General features: G+C 45.0%; 1 pseudogene; it reads left to right on the top strand.

The window, feature by feature from the left end:
* Nucleotides 1-12,914: 12,914 nt before the first annotated feature.
* Nucleotides 12,915-13,737, top strand: LOC115323607 (annotated as a pseudogene).
* Nucleotides 13,738-14,565: the final 828 nt, after the last annotated feature.

Here is a 14,565-nt window from a genome sequence, read left to right as displayed (position 1 = left end):
TTTCCGGGCACGTCAGTTGAATTTAGCTTCCCTAATAGATACGATTAGTGCTTCACTCGAACTGTGTTGCCAAATGACGAAATAGCCGATGAATACCCTCGACGGAACTGACCGAGTTCAATACCCGGTTGCATAAGCCACAGCGTCAACGGAGCACGAGAGGTTTGTCCACGAGGTCCGCTCATGTGTTCGCAGCCAAAATGCGTTCGCAGCCGAAATGTGTTCGCAACCGAAATGTGTTCGCAGCCGATATGTGAACCAACCATTCCGTGCTGAGTAATCGCCACTCCTCCGCGGCTGGTTCCTGGTTCCCGCGCCGAACTGCTACAGCCTTCCGTCGGGCGAGTTCTCGTTTTGCTGCGTCCCGGCGTACGGAACAAGGCCCATACTTTCACTATGCCGAAGCATTTTAAGCTGAACTTCACTCAACTGCGACGTATCCATAGCCATGGCTTTGATCGCACAACCATCGCGGACCAGCGAGTCCTACGAAGCAATCGGTGTTCATGGAAACCTCAGTAGGAGACGTCGTTTCGACGTCGTTGCGTCGAAACGTCGACACGAAAACGTCGTTTCGACGCATTGCAACGCGACGCTTGACTGACGCGGCTCCCTCGCTCGGCTGGGCGAACTTCCGTTTCCGGTAGAAAGGCATACTTTACGTTACAACCACGTGATTTAACATGTTGATTGCTGAATCTGGTCGAGTCAAAAAGAAAAGCAAACGCGAATTTATTATTTATTTTTCAAAACTGTAGGGCAATGAAACGAAAACGGAGTCCTGCTCCGGGTTCTTTGAATATTGAAGATTAATTGGGGGCTTCATTTGGGGGGGAAAAAGCTGCAAAAACATTTCATGGTCCCTTTAAGATGTGACTTTACTGCAGTATGTCTGTTACGTAGGAGCCCGGCTAACCACGTTCTAGTCGGCTATACCGAGCGAACTGCTCATACCGGCAAGCTTACTTTTTCTTGACTGTGCATCTTCCTCAACTGGAATCGCCTACTGTGCGTGTGAAATGCTTATACAAATCGGTATAATTAGGTGTGGCCAAATAAATAACGAAACTCATCTTTAAAAAAATGTATTCGAAAAATTACACAATTGTAATGTTGTCTCCGTCTATGTACTCCCCTCCCCTGTTCCTACATCACTCCACATGAATCACCCATTGCTGAAAGCAGCGCTGTAAGACATCAAGTGATAAGCTTTTCATGAGCTCCATCGCTTTTATTTTCACAGCATCAACAGAGTCAAACCTCGTTTCTCTTACACTTTTCGTATGTTAAAATCAATGTTGAGCAACTCGGCAACAGCGCGGATACTGTAGCGGCGATTTATTTCGAATGATTTGGCCGACTTTTTCAATGTTGACATCTGTTTTTGATGTCCTGGCCCTGGAATGATCGGGCCGCGGATGGTTTTCGACCTTTTTCATACAGACATTTTATACCCTTAAGGGTGTAAAGAGGATGTTCCAGAGATTTACACCCTTTCAACACTCTAATTTCAATTAATACACCCTTTATCATGTTCAAAGGGGGTGCTAACCGAACGCCCTTTATTAGTCGCAAGCTGCAAATAGAGTGTTAAGCGGGTGCTTACAAGATATAAGATATGGTTTTAAAAGCTTTTTATACATATGGCAGTATATTGGCACTACATCCCTCTAAGCTCGCGGTTTTAATTATAGTATGATTAATTAAAATATGAAAGACGTTTACAAATCTCTATAACGCGAAACTAGAGCGCAGCTCTTGGGGAGGAGGTGGGGAGGGTATGGAGGGGAGGTTATGCCCCTCCCCCTCCTCCTCCATACCTTCCCCTCCTCGTTCTCCTCCTCCTCTCCTTCCCTTCTCCTCCTCCTTTCCACCTCCTCTCCTCCTGCCGCTGAATTTGTTCATGGATGACGTGACACGAAGTCGTCACATCATTTTCCTCGCTAAATTTAGCGGGGAAATTGAATTGGTGTTGAAGTCACGTGACGTCAAGTTCCCCGCCAAATTTAGCAAGAAAATATTAACAAATTTAACCAGAAAATTTTCCCGCTAAATTTGCGGGGAAATGTCTGATAATGCAACGCGCGTGGTTACGCCATCGCCGACGCCGCTCAACCCGGAAACGGGCGCCTGAGAGTTGCGCTCTGAAGCCTAAGCTACCTTAGCGAATACGAGCTCTTTCCACAAATTCCCGAGTTCTTGTCAGAAAAAACCTCGGAAAAGCATTTCCTTATTTTCAGATTGTTTGAAGTCAGAACACAGAAACCAAAAGAGTAGTTCACCATATTCTTCATTTTTGCATATATAATTATCACAGTTCACCGTTTTTAACATTGTAACAGCTAATGAAACACAGAAGCAGAGAGCAGTTGCTAATATTTTTCATCTTTACATATATTTATTTATGAGACTGCCTGTGTACAATATTGAAACAGCCAAATGCGCAACACTCTAAAACAATGAATGACGATCATTTATAAGTGTTTCCTAAACGAAAAAAACACAAGAGAATCCTGGTGTAACACAAGAGAATCCTGGTGTAACACCAGATAGCCTAGTGGACACGCCAGGCCAGCGTGGTGTGCTTTCTTGGTTGCCCGGTGGGCGCACCAGACTGCTTGGTGTGCAAACCAGACTGTGTCTTAAGGCCCGTTCACACTTGCGACCGTCGCTGGAGCGACCAGCGACTAGCGACTGGCTTTCGGTCGCTAGCGACCCGTTTAGGGGCAGTCGCTCTCTGAGATTTTTCAAGTCGCAAAAACGAGTCGCTGGACGGCGGAGCCAATCACAGTCTCGTCCGAAGTGACGCGTGCGTTTGTTTGCATCCGGCACTGCTTCCCCCGGGAAAGAGCGACGCGCGAGTTCTCCGTGGAAGCTCGTATTAATGCTGCCAAAGACTATCCGTTTCTTTACAGTAAGCGGCACCCCAACCACAAGGATCGGAACAAAAAGCTGCATGCCTGGAACGAGATCGGTGACATTTTCGGCAAGGCAGGTACCTACAATATCACGGTTGAGGGAGCGCAGATAGAGCCGTCGTTTTACGTTCCGAAGCACCATTAAGCTTTTTGTTTTTTCCTGCCGGCGCCTTTGATCAGAAAAACCGTTCAGCCGGCTTGGGAAGCTGTTGATTATTATCCGTTAAGTTGGCAGCGACCCTGGCGACTCTTCGGTCGCTCAATCAGGTGTGAACACTGGTGGTCGCCAGTCGCTTGACGCTAGCCGCTCCATCGACTGTCCCACGTCGCAAGTGTAAACGGGCCCTTAGACACACCAGGCAGCTCAATGAACACTAAAGCCTGGTGTGATCGGCCCAGCAGGTCACTTACCGCCATATCAGAATTGCTTGATGGGTCCGGCAAGGTCACCATGGCTGTGATATTTGCAGCAGTTACTGGTGTAGCGCTTTCAAAAATGATTCTGTCAAACGTTGTTTGGCCTCTGCCACAAAATATAAAAAATAATTGCAATACAAATTTTGCTCTCTCGGGGTCATTTCCCAAAGGCGTTCTAAACACATTGCCTTTATGGGCCTCTTTGCGCTCCTCCTTTGCAGGCACACTAACGAGAAGCCACCGAAGGGCACATTACCAGGAATTTGTGAATATAAAGGCCATCACAGTGTCACGTGGTGTAACGATGTCAGCTTATGGTGGCACCTGATGGCACGGTGTCACATGATGTGACGTCATGATGTCAGTCAAGGTGTCACCTGACGACCAGTAGCCACCTGAATTAGCATCAGGCCACGTCACGTTAGACTGATGGCAGAGTATCACGTGACGTCATTTTGTCCTGTGACGTGAGTGTGTCATGGACTGTCACTGTGACACTATGACGTCACGGTTTCACGCGGTGTCACCTTGTCACGCGATATCCCAGTGACACGTAGCGTGACGTCACGATGTCAGGTTGTGATGTCTCCTGACATTACAGTGTCACGTGACGTCATAGTGTCACGTGTCCTTGTCAAATGACGTCGTGGTGTCACACGATGTCACCATGTCACGAGATTACATGGTGTAACGTGACGTCACTGTCATATGATATCATGATGTCACGTTACGTCAAGTGTCACGTGACGTCATGATGTTATGTGACGTCACAGACAACCTTTACGTTATATGCGTTTCGAGCGTCTTTGGGATGTTGTCAGAATGTCATTTAATATGGTGACGTCATCGAGGCGACATGTTATGCGCACGGAATCTTGAAGCTCCATAAATACTATATACTAGACATTTAAAAAATATTTTAATAGCACATAAACAACTTCAGGCTTACTGCGAATTACAGTGTCCGCCTTCATCTTTACTCATGGACATTAAATGAACTTAATTTCGTGGTGGAAGTCCAAAAATAATTATATTCGAAAATGCGAAGATAGTGATGGATTTTGCAAAATAACTCACGAAACAAACAGATCATAATAAGACAGTTTGTACCAACGCGAAAGAGGTAGTATTCTTTCCAATCTCCCTTTTAAAGCATGGTTCGAGTGATTTTAGTGTTTTGATGTATTATTTAATTTCAATAAAACTACTTTTTTTATTTTTGTTCTTTTGTTTCCTGAAACCAAAATTGAAACAGGGTGCAAAATCAGGTGTCGCTCGCCATTGCCCAATACGAAGGGCATATAATAGCCAACACAATTATTCCATCCGTCCATTTTTTTGTTGTTGATGTTGTTTTTTAATTAATGTTTATGGCCATCGTTTTAGCACGGTCGTTCCGAGGACCGCCGTCATTTCTATGTTTGAACTACGAACGACTACGTCATCTGAGCGCTCCCTAGGAAGCGCCTGCTCCCGCTGTAGTCCGTTCGCCTCTCACTAGGCGGCGCTGAAAATCGACCCTCCTCCCTCCTAATAGACGTGTGTACACTGCGACAGACCACTTTCTCGTATCAAGCGAGATTTACGTCGGTGTATATGAGGTTTTGGGGTTAAACATAAGTACTCTTAGAGTCCCCATTCACATATCACTTCCTTATTTTTTTTTTTTTTTTACTAACACGAACGTTAATTTTTTCTGATTTTCGCTCATCACTGCCTTGCGATTTTCCAATAACCGGAGCAGCGAGCGCTTCCTGCTCTCAGTGACTTGCTCCCTGCCACGGAGCGGGTAACTACGCACCGTTCAGTTAGGTGCTAAATAAGACACCAAAATCGACACTTCTAAAATATTCTACTTATCAGAAAGATGAAAGTTACTGCCTCCTCTTGAAGCGCTGAAGCTTAATTTAGTCCTGAATGATAATAGTGTCTTTCAAATGCATACGATCCACCCATCGTCTGGAGCCCACAAAATTCTACAGTGCCTGGAAGCAGTAGATGGTCACAGATGAAGCAATGAGCCAACGCAGAAAAGCCAAGGCCATCAGCCAGCTCTGGTGCCCGCTTGCCCTGAACTTATAATAAATGTGAAATTAAATTTATAATTTTCTTTCATGTGCACGATAGAATACGATGAGTTCAGACAAGGTTGGTTTTCAGCGGGGTATGCCGGAATGTTCATATTAGTTACCAGATACATAGTTCAAACTCATCCTTACATGTTACGGCCATCGTTTCAAGCGGGCTTTTTCGTTTTATTAAACTTAGTTTTACGTGGTTCTTGTAAAGTGTTGTGCTTTTTCGCTTCATTTATCGTACTCTTTCGTTTTTTTAGCTGATCACAGTTATTTTGCATGTTCGGTTTTTCAGCACATTTTCGAGTAATCTTGCGTTTTCAAATCAATGGTGACTGTGAGTCTCAACTTGCCATATATGTCGACTTCATATGTTGTTACGGATTAGCCTAATACAACAGTTAAAAATTTTAGAGGCTAAAAATCTAACTTGAAATCACAGTAAGAAAAAAAAATATTGCCTCGACTTTTCAAGATTGGAAGCCTAGCTCTTTCGACTTTGAGGGGCAAAGTAAATAGACACTCATTATCACGTCAATCAAAGATCACTGCGATGCGCAAGAGATTATTTTTGTCAATAAAATTCTGTCAGTGTCGGACTCAACTTGAGGTATGTTGGGGGGGGGGGGGGGGGGGGGAGGGGGGGGGTAAATATCTGCTGAGAATTTGTGGAATACCACTCCCGTCGAATTCCCCTCGCGCGACTTGCAAACGGGTGGGTGCTCACCTGTATATCGTTTTAATTTATCGTCCAAATTCTACATTGTAATTGTCACACTGGACGCAGAAAACAATGCCGATAACTCGTGTTCAGTCAACGCATATCTGGGCATTGAATTCGCAAGTAAATACGCGACCGGCACTGCCAATGTCAGCGTAATTAAAGCGCGCGATGTACTGGGGGCACTGCCCGCGCCGCACAAACGAGGGGCCGAGTTTCAGCGCCGCTTCGCGGCGGTTTCTCGTCGAAGGTGCGTGCTGCGGGGCTTCCTGGTGGAAGCCCCGCTGCACGCATGTTTACAAACAGACCAGAGAGCCCCTAGCGGCACGCCACCGGCGTCGCGCATGCGCGATGGGGTGTGTGGGTAAGAAGAGCCGCGTCCCGCATCAACAAACCACTGGAATGTGATGTTCTCGTGCTCTTTTGTCCCCCCGTGCTCTTTTGTCGTTGAAATTTTAGGGGCCTGAGTAAAATTAACGAGGCTCGTTACACCGCAAAAGTTCGTGTAAATAATGTGACGTCCGGCGATCCATTCCGCGTGAACGCTGCAGAATGGACGCTAGAGCCTGATTTACATGATGAGATTCTGCTTGCTATTTTCGGTCCCGACGTCGCTCGGGCTGATAAAGTGTGTGCGGTAGCTGCGATGCTCGACGTCAATACTGAAAATCGCAAACAGAATCAAACCAAGTAAATCAGGCCTAACAAGTCAGTGTTGGCCACGCAAGCTACCGCCCGTTACAAAGGGTTTAGCCATTAACATCCATCCGTCCATGGGTTATAAATACTGTTTGTACTTATATTTCTGTGATGGGATACAGATTTTTAATCTGTACTTGTATTTCAGTATCGGAATACATTTGACCGTGTATTCTGTGTATCGCGATAAAATCACGAGTCAGTGTTCTCGTTACATTTTTTGAGGAAGCAACATGCAAAAGCTGAAGCAACTGTTCTTTTTCTTTTTGTTTGGGTGTGTGTGTGGTCCTTGGGGAGGTAGAGGTTATTGTGAATGGGGACCTTGAAGTTTTCTTATCAAGCAGACCATGATTTATTTAGAACATGATGTCCCTGAGATTAGTGACGCCCTTCCCTATTTTTCAAAGATAACACATGCCTTTCGGACTGAATCAGTTGGTTGACCATTCCGTAGATTTAAAACGTTAAAGGCACTGTAGGCACGAGCTTGACAAGAGTGCATTGTACTCCCTGTAGCATTTATTTAATGAGGGTGAAAATTCTACCTTCAGATTGCCAAATAAAAGAACACCAGTTCAGACCAAAATGACGTCTTGAAATGACTACAGAAAAAGGCGCCGGGATTGGACTAGAGGATGCTGACCTGTTGAAGTGATTTGGGTAGACATTAAACATATTCGAGGCTCATGTGATTTTGCTTCTAAGATGTCTAAAGATAAACTGCGCTACATTCTGGAAGATAAGTACAACCTGCTGAAGGCCCGCTTGGTTCCCACAGCTCTACACTTTAAGAAAAGCCTGCGCGTCTACTTATCCGCAAAACGCTCGAAGAGCCAATCTTTGCGATCTACGAAATCAGCTCAGCGAATAATGAGGCGGAACATATGTTTAGACCTCAAAATTAAGTCTGCGCTGTGGCATTACGCAATGCAAGCATGACGCTTTGCACTGCGTAATGCCACAGCGCCGACTTCATTTTTAGGTCTAAACGGATGCTCCCCCTCAGCAGGCATTTCTTAGAATGTATGTTAAAAAAAAGCCAATCTTATATACAAAATTATTTCGGCTCGGGAATGTCCATTTACTATTTCAAGCGGCATCTCACGGTTAGTACACATTTATTTTATTATTATTATTATGATTATTATTATTATTATTATTATTATTATTATTATTATTATTATTATTTGTTTTTATTATTCACTAATGGACTTGTTGATTTTTTTTATTTTTTTTGCGTTCGAAGTGCAAACTTCGTGAACGGAACCTGCACGTTACCCCCTCCAAGCCGATGTCTTCATGTATAGAGACAAAAAAACGACAGTTGCACGCTTCAAGACTTACCTAGCGTGGAGTAGGTCTATGCTCATTTTATAGGAACCTGTGTTCGTCTTCATCCATGGAAGCTTAAGGCGCGTTCACACTTGCGGCGTGCGACAGTCGCGCAAGCGACTAGCGACATGCAACAACTCAAGCAATCACCAACGTTCACACCGCAGCCGATTGGCGAGTCGCTACCGGCGAGTCGCTTCTCGGAAGCAGTGGTGTACGGAAAGGCGTTCCTACGAACGGCGTTCCTCGAACGCGTTGCTTTTAAGAGGAACGAAGGAACGCCGCCGTTCCAACTTGCATCGGTGGAACTGCAACGGGAACTCGTTACATTTTTACTGGAACGGAAAAAGGAACGGCGTTCCTTTTGCTTTGTCCAGTGGGGTAATGTTTATCTTATTTCTAAGAGGGAAATTCTAAAAGTGTAAAAACAGTATCTTTACGAAGAGCAGGATCTCGTTAGCTTTTTGTTACTTATCTTAGGGTTTATTTTGTGTAGTCCTCCCTTGGTAACAGTCGGGTGCAGGAGAGCCAGTGGGCATCGATTCTTTGTTCCGTGCCCGAGACTGCGCTACAAAAAGTAAAACTTTTAGTCGAAGGAAAAGACACAGAAAGAGGGACGTTTTAAACTCAGCTACCTTCTTTGCTCCCACGAATCCTCATACACCCAGAAATCTAAGGCCGACTACAGCCATCACTGAACAACCACAAAGAGACCAATAGATACAACAAAAGAACAGGTTACCAGACGTCGAACATACGCTTGTACCCCGAACATTGGACACTTAAAAGATACACAAAAATAAACTTCATTCATTCTCTGCTTGTATCACACCTTCAAACTGAACAACAAATCCAGCCTTCATGAAGAAGGACTTGTAGTTTTCAAGACCGACCTTTCAGAAGCCCTACCCTCTTCTTCACTTGCGCGTCTTGCGGACAACAACATCGAGAATCAACTGTTGTTAAGTTCGAATAAGGGACTTTGGTAGATTGAAGCGTGAAAAGTTGTTGTAAAACGCTCGTGCAGTGTAGGGTAACAGTATATTTGGCTCGTCTGAATCCCCCACCACAAACATGAATATGGTTTAAAGCTGAGGTTTTTGAAGGGGAATATGTCAACAAATCAAACTCTGCTTCCGCTTGTTTTCCTCCCTTGGTGCTCTTCCATCATTGCATTCAAATTCGTACGTTGCCATTTAATGTGATTGATAAAAACAAAATACTTCCTCGATTCAACTAAATATGGTAATTAGCAAAATACAAATTAACGTATATGTAACGGTACGTTCCATTTTTTAACTGTAACAAGAGCGAGCTCCTTTTTCACATATGGAACTTGTAACGGGAACGCATTCTAAAAGTCAGAAGGAACAAGAAACAATCTTTCGGTCTTTTTTTTTTTTTCTGAGGAACGTGTACAACATTGTTCGGGAGCTCTCGGGAGTCGCCATCGTTTCCGTCCTTCCCGATAAAGTTCAAGTTCGCGTCTCTTTCGTTCCCATTTTTCTGGTCACGTGCGTCGTTTTCGCAACAAAAGAAAGACTACTGATATTAGCCTGGGACCTTCGGAACCGTACAGTGAAAGCAGTCGCTACACTGGCGTGCCCTCACTCGAGCTTCTGCGAGCCTGTCAAGCCAAACGCCTAGGATTTGCTAGCAGGCCAAGTTATTTTTCGGTTGCTCATTCGAATAGCGATGCTGCTTGTTATGGAGAAATGGATACACTGATCAGAGCCGCCGCAGTGGCCTTCATGGCCGCCGTCGATTCCGTCCTCCCCGCCACAGCTCGGGTTCGCTGCTTTCCCATTTTTGTTGTCTCACAGCTACACATGCTTTGTCTTGGCCATATAAAAAATACACCGAAATCGCTGCTGCCGCCACGCTGATTCTCGAAGAAATGCGTCAGCATTTCGCGTAGCGGCTATATATAACAAAGCATGGTGAATCTCAGCACGTTTCCGCGGGGTGAACATTCCTGATGCCCCTCTTCTCCATGGTGCAAGCAGGGCAGGTCACTTAGCGCGTGCATGAAAAACGGCGGTCGCACAGTATTGGCTGGTTATAGAGAGCGACGGCGTGACGTAACACCTAGCAACCGAAGTGCAGGAGGGACAGCGGGGCTGGGGAATATACTTGGGCCGATGTATGAGCGTATTCAGTTATGCCTCATTCACACTGGCGGTTGAACCGCCAGTGTGAATGAGGCATAACTTGCCTGATTCTTTGCTTAAAGATTCAGTGCATTTTCACACGCAATTAATCATGAGAACAATCAAATCCGTTTCGCGGTTGCGATTCGAATGCCAGTGTTAATGCGGCATTACTCTACCGGCTCCGCCACGAAAGCGCCGCCAACGGCCACAGACGGGGCAGTCGATGGGAGCCGCCAGCTACACTGGCTACACGCCGACTGCCTTGTTTATGTGCGATATGGTAGCCGGCGAAACGATTAAAGGGGCCGGTTTTCGGTGTGTGATTAGAGAGAGATTTTTCGTGGGAGGAAACGAAGAAAAGGGGGAGAAACTCTGCAGAAGCAGGCCCGTTTTCAATGTCTCGGAGTACAGCGTGGGCTCCCCACCGTCTTGAACGGACGGTGCCTGCGGCCGGCAAACGTGAGCTTAGAGGCGTACGCCGTTAAAGTTATGGTTTGTAAATGTTCGATCATAATGCGACACTACCTTGTTGTAAACGAGGCAACGGTAACTTCGTCTACCTTACAGTGTAGCGAAGACTATAAACAAATCAACGCTTCAACAACACGAGCTTGTGCGTGTTCCGTGGACTGAACCGGGCCCTTCCAGCGTGAGCGCTCGTTGTTCGATAACGGATCTCAAAATTGCAACGTCGTGCCTCGGGTCTTCACTGCACTCTACTGAAAGTGCTGCAAGTACGCAAGCTCCTTGTGTTTGCTCCCGGCTCGGCTGCACGTACGCTCGTGCATAGTGTCCGCTATCGACGACAAGTGTTCACTAAGGCGGAATCCGACGTGCGTACAATGTAAGGTCCTAAAATAAGCTGAGCGAATTCAATGTTTAGCGAAACGAGATGTTCATTTTCATGCGTGCATACTTTACTGCTACGCAAATAAACTAAAATAATGTCATGGTTAATTTGATTACTTGTACGAAGTGTGTCCCAAGAGTATTGAAAACAGATTTATTTCGGCCCACATAGATACTGTATGAAGTTATTTTGAATCTCCATTAAGTAACCTTCTTGAAAGAGTGCATATCAGCGGTTTTGTCACTCTTGTGAGCAGCACTGGACCTCCACGTGTAACGCGTTGAGCATGTGTTGCTGCTATTTGGATCTGGTCAAGGGCCCTGTGAACGGCAGAGATCACATGGAGCAAAGTCAGAGCAGTACGGTGGAAAATGCACGTTTTCTTCGTCAAGGTTGTAGCCAGTTGCATTAGCATGCGGCAGTGTTCAAAACAGCAATGTTCAATTGGACACGCACAACCCACTTCGTCTGTTGAGTATATTTCTACGAAGAAATTTATCAACTGTTTGTCTCGCATGATATAGAAACTCCCTGTGAACCAATCTCCAACAGTAAAAAAAAAGTATCAACATGGATTTGACTTTTACTTGTTCTTAAACATCTTCCCTTTGGGCGACGATGGTGTAGGCCGCCCCACTATGATGTTTCGTTTCCTTGAATACCCAGGCTTCACCTTACTTTGCGCAGAAAGGAAGGCTCGGTTTCTTTACAGCCCTACATTCTCTAGCCAATAAATATTTTGTTCTTCTACTTCTCAGCCAGGTATTGGGGTGCCAGTGTTGCACAAACTGTGCGGATCTTCAAGCCCTTAGTTGCGACGCAATCCATGATAGTCTCACTAAGGTCAGCTCATTAGGGAATCATCCACATCGTAAACAGTCTGTCTTTGTCAAAAGCACCCTGCACTTGTACGATATCGTCTTCAATTCTTTGTTGCAGCAAGTCGTCCAAAGCAGTGTGCACCCTAAACGCTCGGCACTCGTCCTGTTTGCGTCTTCAGTCTTTGTCTTTCTATGCGGTGTTGTCACTTTACCAGATATGTATGCAACCAACTCGCCTGCATTGCTACTTTAGCTCAACTCTTACCCATCCTTCATTAAACGCCTTGTGCCACTAAATCACACGAGCAAAGGCTAAACGGATATCTTCACAATCGGTGCGTGACATGTCTAGCACATAGAGTAATTTTTAGCTCAGTTTAAAAAAAAAAACAATTAATTCTATATATTTTGATTGTTTGACAATCGCGTGCCAACCATGATGAGAGACTAACAAAAGGCTGAGTATTGCAGCTTAATGTTCTGTTACACACCCGTCTAAACAGATCTGAATTGGGAAAAATTTCCTTTCTTGCATTTCTCCCTGCGAAATAGATGATGTAAATGTAACACCTGCCCAGTGCCGAGTGTGGCCCACAATAACTTAATTCTCTTTACTTTTGGGACAAACATTGTATAACGTTAGATGAACACGAGCACCCCTTAGTCACTTCCGTATCAACCGCACTCTATGCAGACACAACAAGACACATTATCCAAGCCCATTGCGACTGCAAAGGCAGAATTGAACGAAAATGTAAACACACAGCGGCACTTGTCGCATATGTCAATAGTGAAGATTCCGTAATCCAAACCTCTCGACCGAACCACTTGAAGGCGCCCTCCAAATCTTCATGTTAAAGGAGTGGAATTCCAGAAGATGTTCCCTCCAAAAGCATGCCCTACTCCTCTTTCCAGATACATTCCACAGATGGTTCTAAACATAAACAGCGCTCAGGGGCTTATTCTAAGAGCCCTTTTGCACCTCCACCAAAACGCGCAATGGCTGCAGGAGGTACTGCCACGTATTGCGTGGTCCTCTCATTGCTTTTCGTCAGTCAAGTGCAAGCTACAAGAGTTTGAAAATGTTGAACACATCATGCTGGATGCAGACACGTGCGACTCATGTGGCAGCAAATATCCTGCAGCAGAGCCTGTGTCCTGAATGGCACTTGCTCAGAAAGAAAATACTTTCTGCAAGTTCTAAAGCACATAAAATCGGTGTGCGGGAAGCAGACTTTGAGGAGCTTGCACGGGATCTCTGCAACCAGAAAAAAAATTTCGTCAAAAGCCTGCAAGTATGGTATCGAGACGGAGCCCACCACAAGGAAGAAGTTTGACAAGAGGGAAGGCTGTAGTGTCACCCGGATAGGTCTCGTTGTTAGCAAGGCCCAAGGCTGGCTTTGTTGCAGTAAAGCCCGGATTGCTTAGTGCAAGCTGGTGACGACACTATATTACTGGAAATCAAGTGCCCTGCTGGTGTCGTGACAAGCCTATATTTGACAAGGAGAGAAAGTTGCCTGTTGACTACCTGCACTTCTCAAATGGGGACACTGCTGCTCAAAGAAAGCCACGGTTACAACACCCAAGTGAAGGTGTCGCTGAATGTCCTGAATTTCACCACGTGCCACTTCTTTGTGTACTCGTCCCTCCAGGTCCAAAACATCAAAAAGAAAGGAGACGACGACGACTTTTTTAAGTCACTTGTTTCAAAGATTGAGTGGCTGACCTCAATTTTTGCTATCCAGAAGTGATGAAGGGGTCTTCATAATTTTAGTGCTTAAATACATAACATTCCAATGTGCCAGAAAGACCTGGCACAGTATCCTGCGATATAATCCATTATATTTATTTAAATAACTTGATGTTTACATAGTTATCATTTTAAAAAGAAAAATAATTCACCTCCGCAACGTTCAATAAAGAGTTCATTTTTTGCGAAAGAAATGTCAATGATGTTGCAATCTTTTTAGAAAAAAATAGAGTGTAACTTTCACATCCAAGACAGGAGAAGAAACACCCTATAACAATTGTTCATCTCAAAGGTAAGTTGGTAGCTCACGAGCAAAGTGCATCACGAAATAACACAATGACAAGCCCTCCCCCTCCGGGGTCAGACTGCTTTCGAATAGCGACGTTTTTTAGCAGAAATTAAGTTACATTTGAAATCCCACTTTTTGCGAGATCGAACCGTGTCGCCACCGTGCGGCCGAAATTGGAAACATGCGAAAGCGGGGATACCGCTGTGCGTCGTCTGCTGCGGGCGCGCGTTCAGAAGCATGGATCTCGACAACGCAAGCCCGTTTTCGGCTGAGCTGAGCGCTCCTCATTAAACTCACGTTGTTTTTGTTGTCGTTTCTTCCTACTACATGCTGAATTGTATCGTTTTACATGTGTGGAAATTCAGCAAAGCGATTATTATTTTTAAGTCGGATGCGTCCGTAATCTTAGTGTACAGGTTTCTATACAACCGCTGGTCCCATATATTTTTGTTATTCGCGCGAACCATAGCTTTCACAAAACATTAAATGTTAATTTGAGTGGCGGTTTGATTAAAATCTTAACCCGACTAATTGCTATCC

The sequence above is a fragment of the Ixodes scapularis genome, unplaced genomic scaffold (assembly GCF_016920785.2).
Source record: "Ixodes scapularis isolate PalLabHiFi unplaced genomic scaffold, ASM1692078v2 PGA_scaffold9__187_contigs__length_104089568, whole genome shotgun sequence".
NCBI classification, from domain to species: domain Eukaryota; kingdom Metazoa; phylum Arthropoda; class Arachnida; order Ixodida; family Ixodidae; genus Ixodes; species Ixodes scapularis.
This window is presented reverse-complemented; position numbering and strand designations above follow the sequence as displayed.